General features: G+C 38.6%; 1 long non-coding RNA gene across 1 annotated transcript; it reads right to left on the bottom strand.

Moving 5' to 3' along the window:
* Positions 1 to 1,336: 1,336 nt before the first annotated feature.
* LOC118156280 lies at positions 1,337 to 18,098 on the bottom strand. Its single transcript, XR_004746214.1, has 3 exons — positions 16,399 to 18,098; positions 9,603 to 9,607; positions 1,337 to 1,348 (listed from the first exon to the last, which is right to left on the bottom strand). It is a non-coding gene; the product is annotated as an uncharacterized LOC118156280 (long non-coding RNA).
* Positions 18,099 to 26,117: the final 8,019 nt, after the last annotated feature.

Below are 26,117 nucleotides of genomic sequence, written 5' to 3'. Positions count from 1 at the left end.
TACTGTCTTCAAAACATCTTACTAACACTAAGTTAATTAATTAAATAAAAGCACAGTTGCTTGCCCCTGGAATTGAATACCGACTACATGAAGTAACGTATCTCCCTGAAATTAGAAAATGATCCTATGAAAGAATACCTAAACTAGGTAGAGGAGACAAGAGGAGATGGGACAATTCAAGAATCAGATTAGGTCATACTTGTTTGAAACGATACATGAGCTAAAATCTACATACTAGTTAGAAAACAAAACAAAACAACAACAACAACAAAAAAAAACACAACAAACACTAAAAAATTCAAACTTTTTGTATATCTCTGCTCATTTTATGGTGAACCAGTGTGAAAATTTGACCTTGAGTAACGGTAAAAACTATTCGGATAGTGACATACTGAAGTCTTGTAACAAGAAGTCCTTAAGTTTTCCTGCTTAAAAATTGTAAAGTTGCCCTTCCTGACACCCCCTTCCCAGCCCAGTGACTTCTAAAACTGTGTACGCAAGAAAGAGTAATACATACCAATACTGGTATGTATTGGGAGTGGGTTTACTGAAGTCCTGTGAGCTACAGGACATAGCCTTGATTCACTTATCACAATTCTTCCCAGTTATTCTAAATTGAAATAAAAATAGCTATCTGCTGATGTAGAACTAAGTCAGATACTTTACATCACACAAATCTTTTTAACAATAAAAATAAAAGAATTGATCAAATTTTCAAGGTATTTTTTTTTTCCATCTATTTTATTCTCACAGGTAGGCTTTGCATTTACCAAGGCAAAATGCTGGAGCATGTATTTTCAGAGATAATGTTCCATTACTAGCTTCACTTATCTTTAGTCAGCTGAATACTCACAAGCTTTCAAAAAGGAAAGGACCTTTTGACAGTCAAACTTTGATTACTAAAGCAACAATCAAAATTCATTGCTGAGTAAGCCCTGGTTGGATTGCTAGAGCTCCTGGGGTTTATTCTCATATTGTTCATCTAGTATCATTACTAGATAAGACTCTTTGTGAGAAATTGACAGATTTATGCATGGCTGGCAGACTTGTCAAAATTTCAAGAAAATTCTGCTACATGATTTTATTTTATAACCTTGGTGTCAACTCTTTTATATTTTTTTTCTTAGCACATTTCCCACTTCCCACTGTCTTGGAGCAAAGGCAGTGTAAAAAGAAGTCAATGCTCAGAATATTTTTTGAAACATGACTAGATAGTCAGCTTGCGAGATATAAAATGCGCATTGATCTAGTGAATAAGACGAAGCACAGAGCACATATCAGAAACCACACTGGAAACATCCCCAGCACTGTCCTGAAATATTAGCCAGCAAATCATGGCAGGTTTTCACTGACAAATTTATCTTTCACCAGTATTTACTCAAGTACTTATAAGTACTAGAGAGGTATTTAATGATAACAATACCAATTTGTTCCTAATGTCAGACAGTTCTCCTATCCTCAACAGAAATGTGGGGGAGCTATAACAATTGCAGGACTGACAGCTAAAGGCAGTAAAGAGTCAGCTCACCACGTGCATAATTTTCATGGATTGAGTCATTTCTGCTCAGTCATATTTGATCCACACGACTGTGGAGGTCATCACTGTGTTTGCAATAATCCCTGTTTTAAACAGCAAATATATATATATATATATTCTTATTAGCTTGTATGGTATTTTGTTTTGAATTTAGGATGAAAATACTGGTGACAACAGATGTTTTAGTTGTTGCAGAGCAGTGCTTGTGCAGAGCCAAGGACTTTTCTGCTTCTCATGGTGCCCTTCTAGTGAGGAGGCTGGGGATACATAAGAAGAAATTAGGAGGTGACACAGCTGGGAGAGCTGACCCACAGTGGTCAAAGGGATGCCCTGTGCCATGTGGTGCCACACTCAGCAATAATAGCTGGGGTAAAGAAGGAGAAAGGCTGGGATGTTCAGAGTGATGACATTTGTCTTCCCAATAAACTATTATGCACGATGAGCCCTGCTTTGCTGGAAAGGTCTGAACACCTGCCTGCTGATGGGAAGCAGGGAATTAATTCCTTGTTTTGCTTGTGCATGCAGCTTCTGTTCTACCTAGTAAACTGTCTTCATATCAACCCACGAGCTCTTCCACTTTTACCTTTCTGATTCTCTCCCTCATCCCACTCAGAGGGGAGTGAGTGAGCAGCAGCAAGGTGCTGAGCGGCCTGCCGGGGTTAAACAACAACATGGCATTATCTAAGAAAAATGGCAAAAAAGATGGCACACATTTGCCAAGGCTACAGTTTTGGTCTTTCACTGCTGACATACATTATTATGTAATTATTAATCTTCAAATACAGTAGGAAGAATAACACCCTGTTGAAATGGCTGTTTATTAGGGTTCTGATTCCTATTTTTGTACCAGGTCTCCTCAAAAATTGGCATGCCTCTATCTTACATCAATACAAGGAGAAAGGACATAGCTCGCCTACTTGATGGAAGTCTCATGAATAGAGGAATCAGGGTCTCAAAAGGTGTTTAGTCATGTCACAGCCATAGTGATAAACTTCTGTTTATTTCAGTCAAAGAGAGATGCTCAGGTAATATTGAGGACCTGCAGCTATGCATCCTGTCCAAGAGCAGGGAACAAAAACTGAGTCAGGCCAGTACCAACCCTTGCAATACCCCTTCTTCCCAAAACGTTGTACTGACACACCTGGTCACCCTGAAATTGTCAGTTCTACCTAAATGAAGTGATCAGTGCCCATGGGTTTGCCAGATCAGAGTCACTCCTGAGGAAGGACAGGCCTGCCTGAACAGAGGAAGAAGAAAGAGGATCTTAGAAAATGCAGGCATCTCCTGGGAACACTAAAATTAAGAAATTCACCATTGTTTGTAGTGATGTTCCCTAATGTCAGTGAGAGCAATAAGTGAGAACATCTGAAAGATAACACCAGAAGGCCAAAGGCTGATCTTTGTGTTTTTTGATTTGTTTATTTGTTTTGATGTTGTTTTGTTTTACTGGTGGTGTGGGGTTCTTCGTTTTTTGTTTGTTTGTTTGTTTGTTTGTTTTGTTTTGGTTTGGTTTGGTTTGGTTTGGTTTGGTTTGGTTTTGGTTTGTTTTTGCTGTGTTTTTTTGTTTTTGCTTTTCAGTGAAAATACTTATTTCAGAACTACTGACCAACCTCTGGCAAAGGCTGTCTGTTTCGGTCAGATGCATTATTAAAGCCACTTTACTCTAAATGCAAGTAATTAGCAGGCAGCATCTAATGTATGCATCTTTGTTAAACGTTAAGAAGAAAGACAACATTGTTCTCAGCATGTGTCAAAAGCAACCCAAGACAATGGATCCTATTTTTAAAATATGTAATGAAGCCAAAATTTGCTTTCTGAATTTAATTACTAAAGATGAAATGTTCAGAAGCTGATTTTTCACATTCTACACCAAGTGGCAGATTGTAGCAACTCTAGAAACTGAGCACAAATATGGAGATGCATCCATTTAGAAAATCTACATGGAGAAACAGAAAACAGCTCCAGTTTTAATTCTGTCCTGCAATACCTGACCACTATGTGGAACAACATGGTAACACCATGTGTCAAAAGCAGACCCACTTTCATAAACCAGAAGCAATTACCAGCAATTCAGCAAAGCAAGATCAGTTCCAAGATTCTGCCAGAGTGCCTGAAAACTCAGATAAAAGCTGTCCCTCAGATCCCAGCCCTGTACAAGAACCTTAGAAGAGAGGATTATGCACATCCATCTTAGCACCATCAGGTATAAAACATTAAGCACAGCAGTGGGAGGTAGGAGCTACCTCATTGACAAGGAGCTGATCTGCATCTTCGCTTTGTGATACTTGATCCTCACAACAACTCTTTAGGACAAGGCACTTGGGTTTCTCCCAGAGATACTGAAGCAGAGAGAAACTGATTGGTTACAGAGCGCAAAGTCTGCAGGCATGGTGGGAATGGAGCCGTGACTTCTCCTTCCCTCCACAGCCTCTGTCATTAAGTTAGTCATCACTGACCTTGGTTGGTACTCTGCCTGGCACATTTCAAGACAATACAAAAATACATCTCCTTTTCCTTTGCAAGGAACGAAACAGCTGGTGCTCACAGGCTGCCAGTTAGCTGCATACAGAAGTAAAAAGGGTTATTGCTTCTTCCCACTCGTCCACTCTCTACCTACTGTTGGAACTCTTGCCCTGCTATTGAAAGACTTCCCATTTGTCTCTTTACCTCATTGACTTTTCACAGTATAGAGAGATGCAATTCCATGCTTGCCCTGGAAAGTGAATATACCCAAATGCCTACCCCTGAATTTCACAGTCCTGCTGTATCATTACCTTTGCCTGTAGGCTTATCCCAGACATCCAGACAGACTGGGATTGCAAATGTACTACCCCACATGAAGTAGTGAAGGCCTTTCCTCAACTTGGCATTATCACTGGCAGTTTCAGGAATGGCTTCAGATGCAACAGAATAATGAAATCAATATAAAACTGAAAATACCTTTCAAGATAAAGACACTAGGACAAGACTTCTAGGCCTAGCAGAAAGGGCCTACCTGAGCGCTGACACCTGAGCCTCTGTAGGGAAAAGGTTAATTTTAAAATGGTTGGAGTAAAGAAGAAAGAAATCCAGCCTGCAAGCAAAACAGTTTTGGGACACCTACCTCCACATACCATGCTAGAGATTAACATTTGAGACTGTGATATTCAAGGTTTCTTTCTCCTAGCCCAATGCTGATAGATGCCAGGTTTAATAGCACTGCACTGCATTTTGTTTATACCTATTCTGGGTACCTTTTCTCAAACATCAGCCCTGACCCTGAGGGATGACATGAGTTGGTGCTGGTGGACAGCTGCCTACATCAGAACATCAATACAATACAGAACAAAGTAAAGCAAAGCAAACAAAACACTACAATGCTATACAATAAGTAGTCTTTTTGAAATCATTTGCAGTTACTTATCTCTGCTACTTCAAAAGGCAACATTAACTTTAAGAAAATACTGGGCTCAGTTCTAAAGACAAGCAAGCAGTCAGAAGCCTCATAAAGAGTTTCAAGGTTTCCCATTTTTGACAGCTCCCAGTGTTACAAATCTCCTTACAGCAGTACAGGCATTCATAAAGTATGCTTATATTTAGCTTGTTTTCCAAGCTGACTGATATCCAACTCCCAGTGTTAAGAATCCCAATATAAAAGAAAATCTTTGTAATGCAAGTATCCAAGGACACATCTTTTTACAAAGCCTCCACAATACATGATTCTGAAGCACCAGCATGTGACAACCTCAAAACACTGTAAGTAACTCAGTGTTCCCTTCTCTATTGTATAAATTGAGGATCTAGCCTTGGTTCTTTATGAATTGTGCTTGCTATACCTACACCAACACTCACAAAAACAAAACAAAACAAAACAAAACAAAACAAAACAAAACAAAAAAAAAAAAACAAACAAAAAAAAACACTCAAACAGCTTTACATTGTCATTTTCCACATCAAGGGTCTTATAAGCAGATGAAAGCTTTAAGTATCACTTACTTTAAGGACTTTATTGCCCTTGCAAGAGCAATGTAAAGCATCTCCTGTCTCTAGAGAGAAATTTCCAGTTCCAGATGGATTTCTTTATACTTTGCCATCTTGCTCACAAAGATCTGCATATATATCCACTCAGAGTCAAAGTGTATTACTACCATCTAAATGTGGTAGGGGATGTGTAAGGTGGTGATCAGAGGTGGAAATCAAATGTGTTGTAATGAGAGAAGGTTTCATTGTGCAACCTCCTGTGAGGACTGATATGTCCTCATCCAGTCACCGTAAGAAATGTTTAAGATAATTGATTTTGTCATAGTGACAGGCTTCCATTAGAGTGTTATTCATTGCTTTGTCATGTATTTCTAAAAACAGTGTCTAGCCTAATTAATTCCTTTCTCCTTTTTCCTCTCCTCCAGTCTCACCTGTTTTTCTGCAGACCTGGAACAATATATATATTTCTTTGATCCTATTTTCCAAAAACTACTCGACTAGGCCTATGTCCCAGACTGTGCTAAAGCATCCATCCTTCAGCTTGGCAGCTAGATGATCCATGTGCTGACAGCACTAAGCATCCTTTTGCACTTCATCCTTACAGAATGTAAACCCTGCCAGGTGAGCAAATATAATGGAAGCATCTGTGCACAGGATCGCAGCTTACAAAAAAACACATCAGGGAGTTTGCTGTGTGCAGAGAAAGCATAGCTACGGGAAAAGCTCAGGCTAAGTCAATGCTACACAGTACCTGGGGAGCAGGCCAAAGCTCCAGCCCCATGGGGCAGACAGCCATGGCAAGTGCTTGTAGTCCTTTCAACACATGAAGAAATATAATATATACATGCAAAATAATGTACCAGGGTGGCTTTTATCACACAGTTAAGGATAGAATGTCCTCAGTAATAAATGTATAGGAAAATTTAAGCTGAATGAAAAGGTAAATTATTAATATGTGTAGAACTGACAGCATTTATTTAAAAAGAAAGCACTGAGGCTTTCAGTTTCCTGGGTGATTTGCTGGTTTTATAAAAAAAATCAAGAAGCCTAGAAAAATTAGAGAAAATCTGATCTTCTTCTCTGGGTGCATTAAATGAAACAGAATTGCAAGGACTGTGAAGTTATTTTCAAAATCTTTGCTGATAAACAATCTATATTAAAAAAAAAATAAAATAGCTTCTGCCAATTTTACACCCACATAATAATTTAAAAGGCTGGACACACTAAGAAAAAGCAGACTACCACAAACTGAGTTTTTTATACCCTAAACTGAAAGAGACAAGAGAAAAAGAAGACAAAGTCAAACATCTGACTGTTGGCCTGTATAAAAATAAAAGAACTACTCTGGTTACAGTACTTTCTGGTCCTTCCTAACTTTTTTAGTATTATAACCATGTGCTCTGTCCTCCTATATAGGAAGTCCAGAGAATTGTGCCTTGCAGTTCAGTCAGCAAGTAGGTGAACTGTGTTCAACCAGGACTTTCAAGCTTGACTTACTTCTTTTCAATTCTCACCTGTATTTCTCCATTTTCTTTATCACATGCTTTCTCCAAAACACCAGAAATAGGAAAAGTTTAATTTCTTCTAGGTACTGCACCCTCTTACATGAATTAAGAGGTCATGCAAGAATGGTAAAAAGCTTCAGAGAAATTTCCTTGACATACTTGTAAGATTTATCTGTCTTGATTATCCCATATAGAAAGCCGAAAAACATGCTATCTCATACTTTTGTTAAAGACGTTCATAAAAAGCTGGTCAACTGCCCACTTCTGTACAGGTTAGACCCTGCAGTGGTAAAGGTAGCCCAGTAACAGCTGTCTGGGAGATAGGACAGAACCTGATGGTAGTCCTATTAGATTCAGAAGAGACAAATGCATCTGGTCCTTGTGACACCTCTGTGATAACATTACAAGAAATTGTAATAAATGCAAAGTAATATACCACCACCAAAAAAATAAAACCATACCTGAAGGGAGGGTGCAAAGAAGATGAAGCTAGGCTCCTTTCAGTGGTGTCCAGTGCCAGGACAAGAGACAAAGGGCACAAATTGAAACACAGGAAATCCCATATAAACATAAGGATTTTTTAATTTTATTTTATTATGGTGAGGGTGGTCAAATGCTGTAATGGGTTATCCAGATTATGCTTACATGGGGATATTCAAAACCTGACTGGACATGGTCCTGGGCCACCTGCTGTTCTAAGCAAGAGTGTTGAACTAGATGATATCCTGAGATGTCTGCCAGCCTCAGTTGTTTGGTGATTCTGTGATCACTATTTCAGGTAAATGTGTACTGAATATCATATGCACATATGCATTTCTTGCCCTTTCAATCTCAAAAGTAAGGTAACAAAAATAGTGGGCTATGACTTTTATTCAGGGAAAAAAAAAGAAAAAGAAAAAAAAAAAAGGTATGTCAGAGCGGATATGTGAACTATAAAATCACCTGAGGCATGCACAGGATGGGTAAAGAATTATTCATGTTTCTTGCTTTCACTTGACACCATTCATTTTTATACATTATCTTGTGGAGCTACCAAGAAAAACAAGGCAGGTTTCTTTTCATTTTCTTGCCTTGCCTTTGCCCTTCCTTGCTTTGGCCTCTTCTTGCTTTTTTCACATAATGCTTATTTTTTCACCTAGCAAACAGTTCAGTTAGGAATCCTGATGTTGTAGGAGATTCAGATGATAAAATGTCATAAGTTTTCATTTTACAAAGCAATGAAAAATCCATCTAGGGTTATAAAATTCATGAATACTACTTCTTGTTCAGAAAGCATGCGTTGTAGATCAGTTGGAGGGTATGCCAGAGAAACATCACTGCAAAGTTTCTATGCTCTTAGCCATCTTGTTCTTTTCTTCATTCTCGTTTTACAACTACTGTATTACAAACACTTTACATCTACTACCAGCCAAGACAGACCAATGCAGTGATCTGATCCAGTCTGCTCTCCTGCTTAGGCTGCTGAGATAACAGGAGTGCACAGTAAAACAAACGTTTCTGCATGCATACAAAATGCAATTAAAGGAGTCCCTCACACTCACTCACTTTCTAAATTCTTATGTATCAGTTTATACTTTAGACAGTACTGCCCTGCAACAGGTGAAAATGCCACTCCTCACCCCATCCACATTAACACAGCAACCCATTCTATGGAAAGTTACAAACTGACAGCACACCAGCTCTGCCACAGCATGTTCAGACAGCTGTAGCAGACTCTTGAAGGCTCAAAAAGGGCAAAAGGAAGCCAAGAAGACCAGGCTTCTACCTCTACTCTGTCATAAAATGGCTGTGGGGTCCCTAAGGTGCATTTCTTCCCAAGTCATTCCACACGTAACCCTTCTGTCTGTGGTTCTGGATAACATCATGCCTATTAGTCACTGTGTATTGGCATAACGCCGTGTGCAGCTAGCTTCCACAATGAGAATACCAAAGTGAAATCAAGAGCTACTTGAATGTCAACAGAAATAAAAAGCAACTCTTAGGCACATAGAAAAATGGGACGTTTTATTTGAAGTAATTCATTTCTCTCTGTGAACAGTACCTCTTGAAAGTTGTAATCCGAGAGCAAAACTTCAGCGCCATGACATCTGATGGTGAGAATAACTTTGTACTTGCACAGCACAAGACCCATAAAGCACTGCCTCTGTCAGCTGGGATCCCTAGCAGTGTTAACACTATGACCCCCTACAGTTCACTTCAGGCTCTGATTTTCAGGGCCTTGCTGAAGACACGTGGGATTTCCTACTACCTCTTCAAAACCCAGCTCAAATCCCTAAGGCTTCACTGCATTCTTTCCCTCTTACAACTGCATCTTCTAGTTGTATTAGCTAAACCAGGGCCATTTGAACCACCTTGGATTTCAGGTCTCAAGGGTCACAGAAAAAACCTCAGTTACACATGGGTCCAAGACCCTAGTTTGTGACCTGACTGAGGTGTTTCTGTTACAGCCTTGGTGCTGCTGGCTCTCTGCATTCAGCAGAGACAGGCAAAGCCCTTCAAATGGTGATTCACCTAAGGCCCAAAAAAAACACACCTAGCCACAAGTATAAGGCACAGGGTCTGAGCTAGGTATTTGCAAATACAGGCCTATTTGTAAATACTTAACCTTTCAAATAATTGGTTTTACCTACGTTAAGGAAGTAAAGTAATGACTGCCTTCTCCATCAATACATGGTACTGGAGTACAAGAAATAATTGTGAAAAGATGGAGGTGTATGTGAATACATCCTCCTGCCACATCCTCATTTGTGCTTTCAACTGAACAAATGATTGAGGAACTGGAGTTCTAGCTCACTCTGCAGATGATGGCACTGTAAAAATACTGAAAGAGACATTTGGAAAGCTATTCCTGCACACTTCTTGTTTGGACGTGGCATATTGATTTGCACAGCCCTATCTTTGCATGTCTATTTGAGAAAGTCACATCGCATCTTTCAACAGCCCTGGAAGACCATCTTGCAAGAGCTACATCACTGTCTTCCTGGTCTCTGGGAGTGATCAGCACACAGAGAGAATTCCACAAGCTCAAAAAAAAATATATGGTTTTTAATAACATGCACAAAAACCTAAAAATAGTTTTTAATAACATGCAATTCTCCATAGAGAACTCAGCCAGCAAAATGCTGGTCCTACAATCACGGCAACTGTGGCTTACCTACCAGATTGATTGGAATAGAAAACAGAATTCCTCTGATTTAAGGGCTAGATTTTCTATATAACTTAAGCATGCTATTTTTAATTGTTTACTGTCCGTTGTGGTGGCTAGATTCTTTGATTGTAAAGGTATAACTCAAGGACAAAGTTCTTACATTTCTGAACTTCCAGTAAACTGATAAGTTTTATCTTGGAATAGGAATATTGTTTTCTACTGGCTTTCCTCTTAAGCTTTCAGGAGTATATTTTTAGGTGCTATAAATTGTCATTTCTCCCATGAGGTTTGGATCTCCTCCCTTCTTTCTCTCTCCCTCTTATTTCAGATAAAGACACAAGGCAGATTTTACCATGTGTCAAAAGTTTATACCATAGTATTATACAATCACAGTGCATTAGATTCATATTCTAGTTAAAGTGCAATAGATTTCCTGCAAAATCAGAGCATGTTTTTGATAAATGAAACTTGTTCCGGGCTCAGTGTTCCCTGCTCAGAAATGATGGCCAGGATCTGCACTAGTTCTTCGACATTCTCCTGTCATCTGCTCTTGTTATTTTTTGTTCTAGGGTGAGCATGAATAGGCTTCCTCCAGCAGAAGATGTGATTGCAGACCATGCACAAGATTTGAACCAGTTCCAGCACTGAAAACTCTGTACCTCCTACTAAATTGCTTGGGTCCCAGAGTACAGTCTGCATTGAGTCAACTTTAAGTTGGTGAGACTGGGCAAGCCAAGCATGAAACAGGTACAGTAGCCAGATCTGAGAGTAACCACAAGCTTGATAAGAGATAGGTCAGGTGTTCTTCACCTGAAGAGATATTTATCAATCCTTTTACTTAAAGACAAGCCATTCACTATTCTAATGAAAAAAATGATCCTGGTGCCAAGGTAGAAACAGTCATCTCACAAAGAGAGAACAGGGTAGGTTACTGTGTTGTCTTCCACTCCTAAACACTCCACTAAACCCTTACAGCAAATCCAGAATCTAGTCATGTCTTGATCTCAGAACTGCTACGGAAAGACTCTATGATTATCAAAGAAAGTATCCACCCCCAAAATCAGCATGAACACCTGCGACCCAAAAGGATCTGCAAAGAAGTGAATCCTGGTGTTTCTCTGGACTCTTTTTTTTTTTTTTTTTGAAAGTGATATAAAAGAGATTTTGACAGTTACTTAGAGGATTGCATTCTCACTGTAATTAAGAATAAGTTGAATATTTCCAAAGCCAAGCCACCATTAGCACCCCAACTCATCACAATGGTTATGCAAGAAAAGAGTGGTCCTGACAACTGTACTGTTTTTCCTGGCAAAATCAGATTCAGCCCATTTAACATCCCAAGCAGTTCCAGTAAAATGACGTGAGTTTGAGCAAAATGTTTCTCCCCCTAAGATACAACATATCATGCATCTTTATCACATGAATGTGATAAAATGTGAAAAAACTTACTGGATACCAGGCACTAGAGGAACGTCATACACCATCATACAACTGAGGGACCTGCACGAGCAGACAGCTGACTCCTTCTTTTCTGAAGGAACAAAGACCTTACCTTCAGGAATCCAGCAAATTAAAATTGATGTTATGCTCTTCCCCCAAAGCACAAACCTGCTGCAGAAGAGGAAAGAAAACTGCAGTAGGTGCTCTACAAGATGTTACATGGATGCTGCAAACACAAGAACACAAAATGTGATCTGAAAACAACACAGGATAAAAAACACATGGGAAAGAAAAGAACTATATTGCCCTTCTACTAGCAGATCTTGGAATTCTACCTGCCATGCAAGAGAACAAGTCAGAAATATGGATAATGAATGTTTTATGAGCAAGAAGTAGTTATCTATAGAATCCCTCCCAGTCCTGGAACAGAGAGCACACAGCCAAGTAACACTGCAATGAACATCCACCAATTACTAATACTGTTTGAATACTTAGCCAACAAAACTTAGCCAAAACTCCTTTGCTACTTTCTATCATTTATACCTAAACAAACCAGAAGAATCCCGCAACACACACAATAATGTAATATTCTTGGAAATGCTGTGAAATATTTGCATACTGAACAAGACTTCAACATTACCATCTGGTAACTGCTGCAGTGGGAATAACAAGTGTTTCATCTGAGGATCTCAAAGTGCTCTTGCAAATCAAATCTTTACAGTATTAACAAAGTATATATGTAACACAGAAAATCCATTCTGAATTAGAACAACTGTCATGCAGTCCTGTGTTTTGTCTCCAGTACTTGTAAATGTAAAAGGTTACTTGGAAAGATCATATAGGTATGCACTTTCTGCAGCACATTCCTCACACTTCCCAGAAGCCATAGTTTAGGGTAAGTAATAGCACATCTCTCTATTTGTTGCCCTTAGCAGCTGAGCAAAGTAATTCATTTCAGATATAAAATCACATAGTACCCAATTTCTTATATTTAGGGCTTAACAAGGACAAAGTAAAAACCAAGATATGATAGCCAAAATCATTCTGTATCAGTTAAGAGTATTTTTACATAAAAATTCTGCTAGTATGAGTTACTAGACTTGCCCTAAAAAAAGACACCAACATGTCAGAAGCCTGGGGACAATAGGTGTAGGGAAGCTTTCTTAAACTATCTGTAGAAGAGAAGGAGGAAAAGAAGGAGACAAGAAATTTTTATTTGTTTGTTCGTTGTTTTTCTGCTAAGTGCATTAATTTTTAACTGGTTCCTTGTATCTTTTTGTGTGAAGTCCTAGTAGCAAAACTTGGTTGCTACTGGAAGATTTTAATACATTTTGTTTTGTTTTTCACCAGAGAGATTGCTTTGAACTAGGCTAGATACCTGCCTAGTTCACCTGTACCAAGCCCTATCCCACATGAGTGCACTTCAGTATTTTAATTTGACCATAGCAGTATGTGATTGTGGGTTCACACACCATTTCATGACCAAATCCTGAGCTTCCATGCAGAGCAGCCTTGCAGAGTCAAACTGTACTGCCCGAGATGAAGTAGTGAGATTAATTTCTTACATCTTTTCTAAGGAGGATGCCCTAGGAGATTTTCCAAAGGATTAGTATCAGTTAACAAACGACGACGAGTTTGTTGTCTATCATAAAGTGTCACCTATGTAAACATTTCTTCTTATTCTAGCCTGTTTTAAAGCCCGTAGTGGAATCAGAAACATGATTGGACCTGAAAAGTGATAGATGTGCAGGAGAGGTTGAGAAAAATACATCTACATGTCAGGATCCACATGAGTGACAGCATGCATCCCACTGAGAGGATTTGTGAAAGCCATAGAAGAGCATGGAAAAGAGATGAGGAGGGGAAAATAGCAACAGCAGAAGGAGGTAGAAACTCAAGGTGAAAAACAGCAGCAGGCTCCTTTTAAATCCCTGGGGAAGTGGAGCATGGGGAGATTCTGTTTCGCATCAAGTGCTTTGCTTAAAACACCCCATCAGTTTGCTGAATTAAAATATAACTCAGACAGCTTTGTTTAATGACAACAAATGTCCTTTCTGTGTCTTTCAACCCTGCCCAAGTTCCTGTGTCTTTGTACTGCATGCTGAAATCAGGCTTACCTGCCCTTAGCCATCTACAGGGACAGTTTCAACTTCTCTGGCTCAGGTTCATTGAGGCAATTCCAACACAGACAGTAATCAGAAGAATATCTAAAAGCACTTGAGTTTGTGGGGGGATGTATTTGGCTTGCTTTCCTACACTTCAGAGTATAAAATGCATGTTGTTAAGGTTAAGATGTATATTATTAAGCTTTTCCCCAAAACAGGTAGAACAGACAGAAAATCTGAACAGGTAGAACAGACAGAAAACAGACAGAATATAAAAGCAGGGACATTTAGTAATGGACATCAGAAATTGGACTTATTAAATAATGAGAACACATAATAAAAAGGGAAAAGTAGCTACTCTTGCATCTTGACTTAGATGGGAAAATTACATTAATTTATCATGTTCCTGATGTAATTTTTAAATAAAAGAATTTCAATATACTTTGGTTCTTCAGTAAGGCTTCAAACAGCCTGAACACTTGGCATAACAGAGAGAGAACATTGAGAAAACAATTTATCAACAGCCATTACCTGATGGCCCTCAGTTTTGTTTCTGTCCAGAGAGGACTGGAAAGTCAAACCATGGGTGAACTCAGTCTCAAACTTTCTTTCTGACTTAAATACAGATCACATGCATCTACAATATGCTTTTTTAATTTTAAAACTTCAGCTAATTCAATACATATGGATATTATTGACCTTGCTAACATTCATTTAGATGATTCACCAAGAAAGCCCCTTGATTTAATACAGCTGGAGTAAAAAAATAGGACACTGTGGCTTGACCCTCTTCTGCTCTGGCTTTACATCTAATCAAGTTGTAATTGTTACCTCCCAAAGCCTTCAGCTCAAGATGTCAGGGCTTCTGGAAGTTCATAGTGCTGAAGAAACTTTCTGGAAACAACCTTGCACAGCAGACAAGGGACCTGCCTTGGGGACCCCAGCTCCCCTGCCAGGCTGACCCATGGGAATGTCAACCCAGGGCACAGGAGATCAGGGAGTGACCTCTAAAATAAACCAAGTTTGGTGAATTAGTGATGAAATGTACACAAAGCTACACTTTGTGAAAGGTTGTCTTAAGTCTGTCAAATACCGGAGATCTAAAAATCAGTATGTTTTTTGACACAGCTTTCAATTTAAATTCCTGATTCTTCTCACAACTTCTATCAAGTCCTCCATATTCTTTCTCTCTTGAAGTTTCAAACAGCCTCTGAGAATGCGAATTCCTGTCCCACAACTGAATCCCTAGAAACATCTAGGAAAATAATACTCATTCTTCAAAGAGCGAAGATTTATTTATTTATTTATTTTTCATTCAAAAACACCCCACCAGTGTTAGGAGTGTAAATGGTTCTCTTAAAATTGTTATAAGCATGTTTCAATTCTTTGGTATACGTTTTTCAGAAGCTGCTACAGAGTACTTCTACATTTAGCTGCAGCACACTATTGAATGTATAACGTGTTGTACCTAAACCAAAGAAGTCACCTACACAAGAGGCTTGGATGGGATGACCTTGGAAGGGACGGGAGGTCCCTTCCAAACTCAGTGTCTCCACTGGTCTCCCCAGTTCCGCACCACAGTCTGCGACTCCACTCAGCTCAAAACCACAGGGCTCTCACTCACCTCACAAAAAACCATCAAATACATACTCAAGTAAACCACAGTGTGTTTGCATACAAATGTGGCATCTGCATTTTTACAAATCCATTTTTGAAAACCCATCTTCTTACCTCTGTACCACTCATTAATAATAATAATAATAATAATAACAATAAGAAGAAAAAACAGGTGGGGCATGGTGGGGGCAGATGCACCATCATCCTGAATAATGGAACTTCCTGCTCCAGTACAATTTGCAGCTGAGATGTAAATCCCAGACACAAGCAACTGATGTGGGAGGTTTTGTATCAAGTTTAGTAGCAGCAATGCAACTGTGGATGCTGCTGCTGGGTCTCTCTTTGTTCACACCTTTTCACTTCTTGGCAGCATCTGCCAGAAATGTTTTTGTTTTGGTTTTGTTTTTTCCTATTATCACTTTATTAAATAAACAGTACTCAGCTGAGAAGAAAACATGCAGGATTCCACATGGAATTCACTTGGCAATACCTGGATACTAATACACTCAAGCTGTACCACTTGATCAACTGATGCTCTCTGATGCTCTTATTGAAAGCAAATAGTTATACCAGAAGATTTATGTTACTCCGATGTCTTTTCTCTTTTCTGTGCCAGGTGAATTATTTTTCAAACCTTTTTTTCTTTTTTATTTTTTCCTTTTTTTTTTTGGTCAATGTATATTTTCCCCCCCAAAAAAGTAAAAATAAAACTACTCTCAGGTCATAAGGCAGAGTAAACCTGTGGCTGAAGTCTGACAGCAATTCCCACTCAAAAGCACCAGTAGTGTGGTTCAGGAAAAGATCACCTCATATGAGATTTGGTGATGACCTAGGCCTGAGTAGTTGAGCTTTGTCAAGATCCAGTCTGCACAAAACCAAAGACAAAGGAAGCAGGTCTCAAGGTAGAGTGCAGATGACTCTTTAGTTCTTTCCCTACCCTGCAGCTCAGCTTACAACTCCTAGCATGAGGCTGAGACCTCTAAAAACAGATGCAGAGTGAACCTGTCTTCAGAGAGCGCAGACAAGACATACAGCAAGTTCTCAGTCTTGGTCTACCTTCCCTCCAGGTATGGACTTTTTATGGACATAAAAAGTAAGGGGTAGGCTATTGTGCTAGACAGTGCTAAAAGTGTCCTTGAGTCTAATCTATACCCTGAAAGGACAACAAAAAGATAAAAGAAATAGGCAATAAATACTGTAGGGTATCACTCTTACTCTGAAACTCTCCTGACACACAAGCTCACAATGCTAGTGGATGTCAAAGGATAAAACTGGCCAACAAATACAAGAAAAAGTCGAAAGCAGCAAGAAATCATGTCTAATTTATTACTCTGTGTTTAAGTTCTGCATTAATTAGTCATACCGTCTAATTTCACTTATTCTGCCTTGAGACAGAAAAGAATCACTAAGCTAAAGACTGCAGTAACCTACCTTGGGGAAGGAGTATGCTTTGGAAGAATCTAATTTTAGAAAGCAATGTAATTCTGTTTATTATGTTAATAACAATACCCAAATGCTAACTTTGCAGTTCAAAAATGCTTGAGGGAGATCATGACTTAGCCTGTTGGTGCATTTATTTTTTCCTCAGGAGTCAAAATGCCAATCTTTAGCAACTAATAGTATAAAATGTTCATCTGATTCTGTATGAATATCTTTCTGGGCACAAACATGATCTTTACTAGAGGTAGCGCCTTCTAGAAACCACTATTTTAAGTTACAATATTTCAATATCTTGCAAAACACACCAACAAAAAATTAAACTAGATCAGGTCACTTCAGATACTCTGACTGCAGTAAGTGTGAGGTCAGACAGAAGTGAGCCTGCTCTTCAGTGAGGGGTACTGAGATGCTGGGGTGAATTTACATCATCTGAAGAACTGCCCCCAGAGCTCCTGCTGACTTCATTAAGGAATATGAGGCATATCACCCTGGGGAGAAAATAAATGATGAAGTAACAGAATAAGAAAGAAAATAATTGGGTTTGGGCTCCAAACCATGTCACTACAAATAGAGGGCAATGTGAGAGTATTCCTATTAAAAGCTCCACAGGATAGCTTTAAATTCAAGTCTAATCGGAGGGTCCCCTGTGGTTGTACACCACCTCTGGCATGCCCTTCTCTAAGACATGTCACTCTAACTACTTAACACTCAGATTTAGGAATTGTTTTTAAGACAGTTGTTATCTCCCTATAACACTCCCTTCCTCCTTTAAGTTACTGAGTTCTACTATCAACACAATCTTGAGTTTAATGAGATTTTTATGGAAATTAAATACAATATTCTTAAGAGTGAACAAATACTGCAGTGTTATTTCATGTAAAGATGCTAGACAATCATCAGGCTATAAATTCAAAGTATTTATTCCTTTATCTTTACTTAAATAAAAATATTTCCCCTTGATTTCAAGTTATTCTTCCCCTCCATGTTTTTGTCTGGTCCTTTTGGTAACATAACATGACTATGAAAGTGAAATGTTTATTGGAATGAATATTTAGCTCAATACAGCTAGACAACTGTGCAGCAAGGTATAGCATTATTGCATTATTCTTCATAGGTACACAGGGAGAGCTGATCCATACTTCTTAACTGGCTTGTATGAGCTGATCTTTGGAAAACATAAAAATTCCACAGGTGTTCAGCTGTTCCATCAACAATCTTTTCAAGAAGGAAAATAAGTAATCCACAGCTAGACACCTGAGAAATATCTAGTAATTGAATTATATCTTGTTAGACTTGCCCAAAACAATGGAGAGGCAAACTGGTCAAAAAGTTAGTGTCAAGCACTCCAATTAATGAGGCTAACCCCCCTTGGAAGGTTATGAGAAGGTGCAGAAGTGAGTGGAAGGGATGTTAAGTTGTCCCAGAAGAATAAATGAGTGTGGACAGTATTTATACAGTAACATATGTTACGAGCTAAAGATAATCATGTAGAAAGGATGTGTTTTGATTTTGATACTAATAATCAGTCACATAGGTCAGTGTGTACCTAACCTATTACATATTCTCAAAATAACAAACACATTTCTTCTAAATTATCACTCTCACTTGGAGTATCTGACACTGTACTGTTTTTGTCAAGAGCCTATTGCCATTGTAATAATAAGAATGCATAATTCAAAGCTACATTAAAGAAGACAAACAGTTGGCATGATAACCTTGAACTTGCTGTGGAAAGTAATAATGCAGTACTTTCCAATTAAGAAAATTAATTTCTGAGGAACAGGGCAGAGTTATATAAGAACATACAGAAAACTGACTGTAATTTAAGGCTAAATGAATATTCTAGAGAGGTCACAGAAAAGAATTGTTACTGAACTGATTTCTTATTCAAACCCTTCCAAGTCCCATGATACCTCCATTCCTTCACCATACAGTATTTTTCCTTCAATGAAAAAATAATTTTTAAAAAATTCTACGATATGCACAGGGTCTTTGACATATTAGACAGCATAGGATTCTTTTCCAATTACTCTCCTGGGACTTGCAAAGCAACATATTCATATATATATAAAACAAGACAAAGATCTGCTGAAGAAAATGGGGTTGCTTAGTCTGAAGAAAAGGACACTGAGGGGAGATTTCATCACTTTCTATAGTGAAAACTACCTGAAAGGAGGTTATAGCAAGGTGAGTTTTGGTCACTTTCCTCAAGTGACAAGTGATAGGATGTGAGGAAACACCCTGAAGTTGCACTGGGGAAGTTTTGACTGGATATTAAGAATAATTTCTTCATGGAAAGGGTGGCTAGGCATTGGAATAGACTGCCCAGGGAAGTGGTGGCATCCCTATTTCTAGAGGTAATACCTGGAGATGTTTAAGAGATGTTTAGGGACGTGGTTTAGTGGCAAACTTGGTAGTGTCAGGTTGATGATTGGACTTGATGATCATAAGGGTCTGTTCTGAACTATTATGATTCTATGATTCTGTGATTCTATACCCTAACTCTTGTAAAAAGAAGAAAAATCTAGTCAAAGGTATCAAACTCTCAGAAATAGGGGTGATGGTTTCTGAAGATCAGATTTCAAAGATTTTGTACATTTTGGCAGGCATATATATCTTCTATAGTATTCAGTTCTTGTACACTCAATCACATTTTCTGAAGGGTTTGAAAGATGTAATGGAGACTATGGTGTTGAGATGGTTTTTCTGGAATGGGAATCAATTGCAAAGTGTGCCACTAGATCCTGACTAGGTAACATGGAGTCAAAACAGCAGCAATACTGCAATCAATGTTGATAGTACCAGCTTTCAAAATCCAGTAAAGTATGGTGTCAGAGCTGCTTTCAAACACAAACATCCAAGCCAAGAAATGAAGTTGTATTAGAGATAACGTTATGTTTATGATATGATATACGATATATATGACGTATAATATGGTATGACATGACATGATTTGATGTGAGATGACGAGACATGATATATACGGCAACAGGAAGAGTCTGGAGTCAGAATCATCTGGTCTTTCCAGTCCTTGGTCCCCACTCACTCCACCATCACCTCCAAAAGAGATAGGGTTCTTTCATAAGAGCAGAAAAGAGTTTGTTTGAAGACCTCCTATTAAACTAGATAGTAAAATATTTTGATTTTAGAAGGGAAAAAAAATAGAGCACTGTTGAATACATCTGAGAATCCTACCTGAGGTCTCTACTTAAAATATTGTGCAACTGTTTGGAATAAAGTCTCAACAGGAATATTTGCTTTAATTCCTTAAAATAGATTGGGAACAACATGTTCAAACATATCTTCACAATTTAGTAACCTGTTTACTTCATGCTTTGTTTTAGCTAGAGAATAGGAAGTGGGAAACAAGTCCCATGTCTAGGGAAACAAATGTTGCATGCTTCATTCATAAAGCCAAACACCTGGGATTTCCATTTGGTTTCCAAAGACTGGTGTCCTTCTTGCATCCCTGCAGTTCTCTGAACAACCAATTCACTCCCTAAAACCACCCTTTGTTTCTACTTGTGATATCTCTCCTCACATGCCAGTCTCTTGTCTATTATTATTATGATATGAACATATTCTGTGATATTTTAAGAAAAACATAATTGAAGTGTTAAATGATTCAAGAGAAATTATGTTGCAAACTTGAAAGCTTCTTTTCTAGTTAAGAAGATTTAGAGTAAGGTTATCTTGTAGTGTGAATCTTCACCCAAGCAGTAAAAATATACCCATTAGCTGTATTAGAAACAGATATTTTTTTTTTTTCTGAATGTGTACTTTGTGAGAGTACTGTGAAATTTCTGTTCATTTGGGTTACACACAAAATTCTTACCAGCTAAAACTAAAGAGAATTAAAATGTCATGTTGTTGTTCTATTAAGGTTGAAAGGTTTATTTTTAGGGATTAATTTCTGACTTTTTTATATGTCAAACTAGATGCTGCTTGACAGTGGTGACTGTGTAAGTCTTCATTTTCATTCCCATATTTACAGCATCCACTAAAAGCTCTAGTATGTAGAACTAGTATGCAGGTCCATTCTGAACACTTCTCATGACATCTGGAAACAGATGTTACTCAACAGGAAAAGGAATTTAATGAATGTAACAAGTTGTTTTTCCAAATGTAAAACCTTTCTTTCTGTTACATATTCATGTGTTTTGTATACACGTGTATACACATGTGTACACAATTTGTATACTGATCAAATAGCACACTTATATGCAACAGAGAACTGCACCTCAGTTTCATCCTCTCATTTAAGCCTCTTGTTGGCAGGACATTTCGTGACATTGCCGCCATCCTCAGACATGGAGAAGGTGAGGCAGGTGGAGCTTCTCTGTAGAGAACTGAGAACAGAAAGCCGTCGTTTGTTCATGTTTGTCCGCAGACTTTCAGGAATTGTTGGTTCGTACTTCTGAAAGCTCTGCCTGTACTGCAGACTATGCCCACTACCAAGGTGATCCTAGTTGCCCAGTTGTTTGACAGGTAGCTCTTCAAACTCACACATTTCTTTTCATATTAAGAAGCACAGCAAGTCCTTTAGCTAAAATAAGTGACTGCCAAAAACCTTGCTCATTTTTAAGAGCTTAACTCTAACCCTAAAGTTCTGAAAATTTTGTAAATGTTTTTTTTTTTTCTTCTTTTTCTTTTTCTTTTCCCTCCCTCCAAACTTCATCTGATTTCACAATAAATAGTGCAAAACAAGCTGCTTACAAAATGGCTCTTGCTTTCCATTAGGTGGACTGGATGGGACATATTTGTGTACTGTCAAAGACAGTGAGCTATGAAGATTATCACCAGGATCTCTCAAAGGAGGGAAATGGTCTTGTTTCCTGCAAGAAAGAAGAAGGGGAAAGAAGCTGGAGGGAATGTAAGAGAAAGCAGAGAGGAGGAGCAGGAGGTGACTGCTCCTGTCTTGGTGCTGAGTATCATGGGAAGCCTCCTAGCACTGAGGCATGCATACACATTCAGGTCACCAGGCTGTTGCTCACTGGTGAGAAATGGGAAAAAAAAAAAATATATAAGTGCTGCTGGGGAAAAAGAAGGGTGCAAAGAGAATGGCCACCAGCATGCTCCTGAAAGCCTGGATGTCTTGAACTTAACTCAGAGGTATGAGAAGAAAGATTTCCATGTTTTCTTCACCAACCCAGGCCTTACGCTGAAATGTATAATATGACATTAGAGATTCTTACAACTAGACTTTTCATTTTCATTTTACCATCTGTCAGAAACACAAATTCGCTTTTGTCAAGTATTAGTAAACAATGACCTCTTAATGCTTGTTTTCCCTCCTGGTCTTTCTAACTTAAAAAATCTACACTGCAAATGAAAATCAACTCTACCTACACTGCAAATGAAATGTGGCCCTGTATTTTATGGCTGGTTGGTGAGGGCACAGAGCTAGCCTTGGACTAGGAAGGGAGAAAGAGAGAAAGATGGTATCTCAGAAAATGGAATGAGAAACTGAAAAAACTCTGCATCTCTTTCTGGTGTTTCAGGACATCCTTTAAGGTTTGTCTGTAAGAGAAGTGGCAACTATAGGAAATAAAACCAGCTCTTACACAATGTTCTTGCTCTGAGCTCATATGATGTTCACTTGCCAGCACATAACTGACTCATCTGTAAAAGGTTTAGAGATGCAGTGATGAATAAAGTACTGTAGAAATGGAAAATGTTAATCTAATGCTATGCAAAGATCTGCTAGGAATAGCTCTAGCTGCTAAGGCACAAAAGGAATGATAAAATAATTGATAGGAAAATAGCCAGTTAGTAACCTGTTTGAAAATTTTACCTTTGGAGAGGCTAAATATGAATTTTTCAACTATGCAAAACCCTCCCTATTGGCCAGCTCTGGCCTTCAGAGTGTTTTTTGTTTCTGAAGAATTAAGAGACTTGGAAATATACTCACGCAATTTGTTTAATTGACAGTTCTGCCAAACTACTGCCAACCAATCTTAGAACAAATTCATAGCTTTATCTTGTGCCGAAGTATTTGTGCTCTAATAAATCATTTAAAATAGCTGCCTTTTGGGAATGTTTGGAAAAAGAAATGGTGATGCAGCACAAAATGTTTGTATGGAAGTGAAGGGTAAGGAGACAGATATATATAAATAAACTGAAAAACATCTTATTAATTACCTGGATTTTAAGGAAAACATTAAGCTGTCTCTTAATTTCCCCTTGGGAGGAAATGTGAAGTGGGCATAGTGTGCATATGTGCGGGGCAGATGCCTTTGAAGCAAGCTGTGCTCAGGAAAGGTCTAGGTTTGCTCGTATATGTTCATTTACCCTGATTTACTCCATGGCAAAGAACAATACAGAGCATTCCTGAGAGCCATAATACTTCAGCTCCAGCTGAAGGGAATCCTCCTACTGACAGGACAAGGCGTGATGGTTTTAAGCTGAGTAGATTTAGGTTGGACATAAGGAAGATTATTTTATTTTATTTTATTTTTATGGTGATGATGGTGAGAGAGTGGAACATGTTGCCAGAGGATCTGTGGATGCCCTGTCATTGGAAACATTCAAAGCCAGGTTGGACAAAGCTTTGAGCAACCTGATCTAGTGAAAGACATCCCAGCCAATGGCAGGGGAGGTAGACTAAATGATCTTTAAAGGTTTTTTTCAACCTAAACAGTTCTATAATTCTGATTCTATGATTCTGCACTTGAACCTATTCCAGCACAAAGTGATGATGCAGATGGCTGAAGAAGAGGTATTTCTTCTCAATGAAAACTGCATAACAGAAGATTTTTTTTCCCATTTGTTTCTTTAAAACTACTAATTCACACTGATATTCTGTACTTGGGTTTTAAGATGCTGACTATCTTTACATCCAATCTCTCATTTCATTTATTATATATTTTTTATTTTTGAACACAAAGCATTAAATAATTCTTAAAAAATTCTCAAAAAATCAGCTTCAGTAATCAGTATCAGATTTAGAAAAGCAAATGAAATACATTTAAAAATTCATTTTGTAGGATCAATGTGCAAAATAATTTTGTGAAGCAAAATTTTAGTTTGAAGTTTACCAGTGTAAATTTAATGGAAACCAATTTCCATTTCAAAATCCATTTCATAAAATCCCATTCCCAGAAACATTTCCTAGCGGCTCGGATTTTTAAAATACTTTTAATTAGCATTACCAATATTTTGGTGATCCTAGTAATCAGACAGAAGCATGCATACAATTACATGTTCTATTACTTGCAACAATAACTCTCTTTGGCTAGCATCATAAAAGCTAAGTGAACTAAATGCTTTACTGAACTATTTTCTTTTGCTTTGATCAAATATTTAAAACTTGCTCCTGGCAACTGCCGCCATTCTTCCTGTCATCTTTCTATTACTTTATAAAGTCTATTTTGTTTTTTTTTCCTTTCCTACAGCCTTCTCCTAACCCACCCTCCCAAGCAGGCAGACAGGTGACAACAGAGAAATCCTGCCATGACTTGACAGCAAGAAGAATTAAAACCCTGGGAGGAAAATGGAGGGCTGTTTGCTGTAAATAACAGCATAGAACTCCCTCCCTGTACATCTGGGGGGCTTACAGATTTGTAATCATCATCCATGATCCTACAGCTGCAACATTTGATGCATGGCCTCTTTCCTCCATTGCACAGACCACGACAGCTTGTCCTCCTGGCAAGAAGTCTAGGCCTGGTATCAGTTAAACAAATCATTTGTCTCACAAAGCAAGCTTCACTTTGAAGAATTACTCTGATATTGGTCCCAAATGAACCACCTGTCACATCAGTCTCATGACCTTTCTGTTTCCAAATGTGTTTTGACCTATCAATGAGAGAACTGTTGTTCCGCAAAATACATTTACCCTAAAGAAGCTAATGTTACTTTCCTTCCTGATTCCTGCATGAATTGTGTTTGTTCTTTCTTCACTACACATAGCTTCATGCATTCCTTATACTTTTTGTGTCAGTCTCAAGAGGAACATACTTCCAACACTTCTCATCTGATTCCTGCAAAATGTCTCCAGCCTCTTGAGGGTAATATGGGGATTATTTTCCCCATGCATTATCCTAGAGATATTGAGGTGGCTTCTCTTAAGTAAGTTTCTAGTTCAAATGAGAAATGAAGGCCCTTCCATGGGCTTGCCATACTCTTTTGAATGGTGTACCTCAGGGGTCTGTCCAGGGACTGGTACTGTTTAATATCTTTATCAACTGTATATACTGTTTAATAACTTTATCTTATCAGCAGACAGTGGAATCAAGTGCACCCTCAGCAAATTTGCAGATGACACCAAGGTGAGTGGTGTGGTTGATATGATAGAAAGAAGGGATGCTATCTAAAGTGACAAGCTTGAGAAGTGGGTCCACACAAACCTAATGAGGTTCAACAAGACCAAGTGCAAGGTGCTGCACCTGGGTTGGGGCAATCCCAGGCATGAGGATAGACTGGGAGAAGAACTCATTGAGAGCAGCCCTGCAGAGAAGGACTTGGAGGTTCTAATGGACAAATAGCTTGACATGATCCAGCAATGTGTACTTACAGCCCAGAAGGCCAACTGTGTCCTGGGCTGCATCAAGAGAGGGTGGCCAGCAGGGGAGGGAGGGGATTGTCCCCCTCTGCTCTGCCCTGTGAGGCCCCACCTGGAGTGCTGTGTCCAGGTCTGGAGTCCCCAGCACAAGAAGGATGTGGGCTGTTAGAGTGGGTCCAGAGGAGGGCTGCAAAGATGATCAAGGGGGCTGGAGTACCTCTGCTATGAAGACAGGCTGAGAGAGCTGGAGCTGTTCAGCTTACAGAAGAGAAGGCTCCGGGAGGACCTCATCGCAACTTTCAGTACTGGAAGGGGACTTCACACTGCTGTGAAATCAGGCCTGGTGTCAAATGACAACAAGATGTCAATTTTTGCTGACTAATATTGTGGTTCAGACATAAAAAGATACAAAGTGAAGCATGAATAATTTGGGGTAAAAATTAAGCAGGGCACTTTGGCAGCTATGTCAGAGCAAATTCTTGAAATCCAGGCATGACTTAGCAGTAACGGTGAGACAACATGTAACATTTTTTTCTCAATGGATCTGTTCACCAAAACCAACAGTAGAGTTGAAAATTAGAGTCCACCAAAAGTAAACAAACATTTGAACCCAAATCTAACCTCAGTGTTGGGCAACTGGACATCTACGAAAATGTGAGATGACAGCATGGACATCTTCAAAATAAATAGCTATGAAAAACTGCTTAATAGATGACAATATTTCATACCCAGCTATCAGTTCATTTCCTCCAGAAGACAACTGCTGATGAAGTTGCTTTATGAAAACTCTGTAGCAGGAAGAAGCAAGAACATCTGTTAGAAGCCTTGTGGAAAAAAAAAAAAAAAAAAAAAAAAAAAAAAA

The sequence above is a fragment of the Oxyura jamaicensis genome, chromosome Z (assembly GCF_011077185.1).
Source record: "Oxyura jamaicensis isolate SHBP4307 breed ruddy duck chromosome Z, BPBGC_Ojam_1.0, whole genome shotgun sequence".
Lineage (NCBI taxonomy): Eukaryota > Metazoa > Chordata > Aves > Anseriformes > Anatidae > Oxyura > Oxyura jamaicensis.
Note: the sequence above shows the minus strand (reverse complement) of the source record. Positions and strands in the feature narration are given on the sequence as shown.